At 40.0% G+C, this 1,052-nt stretch overlaps 1 non-coding gene across 1 annotated transcript; it reads left to right on the forward strand.

Moving 5' to 3' along the window:
- The first annotated feature begins 286 nt into the window (after nt 1-286).
- On the forward strand, nt 287-412 carry LOC127206801 (small nucleolar RNA SNORA4). The gene has a single exon (XR_007832890.1). It is a non-coding gene; the product is annotated as a small nucleolar RNA SNORA4 (small nucleolar RNA).
- The last annotated feature ends 640 nt before the right edge of the window (nt 413-1,052 follow it).

Here is a 1,052-nt window from a genome sequence, read left to right on the forward strand (position 1 = left end):
TGATAGGCTGTGGTCATATGGTTTGGGAGGAGGACCCCCACCTGTCAGAGGTCTAGGGGAGGAGAATAGGGCAGAAGAGGGAGGGAGAGCAGGTGGGAATAGGAAAATACAAGCAAAGGGATAACAATTGGGATGTAATCTGAATAAATTATAATAATTAAAATTTAAGAAAATATGCCATGACTAAGAAGAGTCAGGTTTTTAAACTAGGCTCATTTTAACCAGTGCTCCACTTTCAGACTACACAATGCTATGACCGTTCTACTTTGATTAGAAATATAAAATGATATAAAAAACTAATTAGGGGGAATTCCCTTTACCAACTGAAGTTGTTTGGCAGAAAGAATAATATAACACTCCAGACTGGGCTACCTCACCTACTGTGGTTTATTACTATCTTGTGGCCTACATTATGAAAAAAGAAGTATAAGATGGGGCTAAAGAAATAGTTCAGTGGTTAAGAGCACTTGATGCTCTTTCAGAAGACCTGATTTCCCCCCCCAACTCCCATATGGTGACTCACAAGCATAAATTCCATTTATAGGGGATCCAACACCGTCTTCTGGCCTCCTTACCTACCAGGCATATATACATGTCATGCACACCATCTACATGCAGCCATAACAATCATCTACATTAAAAAAGAAAAAGAATTCCCCACATGTGCATTATGGATAGAGGGATGGATGGTCCATCAGTCATTAAAAGGATAGGATGGTTTTACAGAGGATCTGAGTTCAGTTCCCAACAGGGTGAATCACAACCATCTGTAACTCTAGCTCAAGGAGATCCAGTGCTCTCCTCTGGCCCCCTTGACCATTGCATATTCATGACATGCACATACATGCATGGAAAACATTCATATACAACATGAAAATAAATATAGTTCTCCCTGTTACAAAAAAAGTGTAAAATGAGCTGTTTGGTGGGCCATTTTTGCTTCCTATGTAACGTTGTAGGTATAACTAGCAAAGCATTCAGCATGTCTTCCTACATAGATTTCATTTTGTTTGTCTGACCCACAATGAGCAAGGAACAGACTAAGGACAGCG

Source organism: Acomys russatus, chromosome 23 (genome assembly GCF_903995435.1).
Source record: "Acomys russatus chromosome 23, mAcoRus1.1, whole genome shotgun sequence".
NCBI lineage: Eukaryota > Metazoa > Chordata > Mammalia > Rodentia > Muridae > Acomys > Acomys russatus.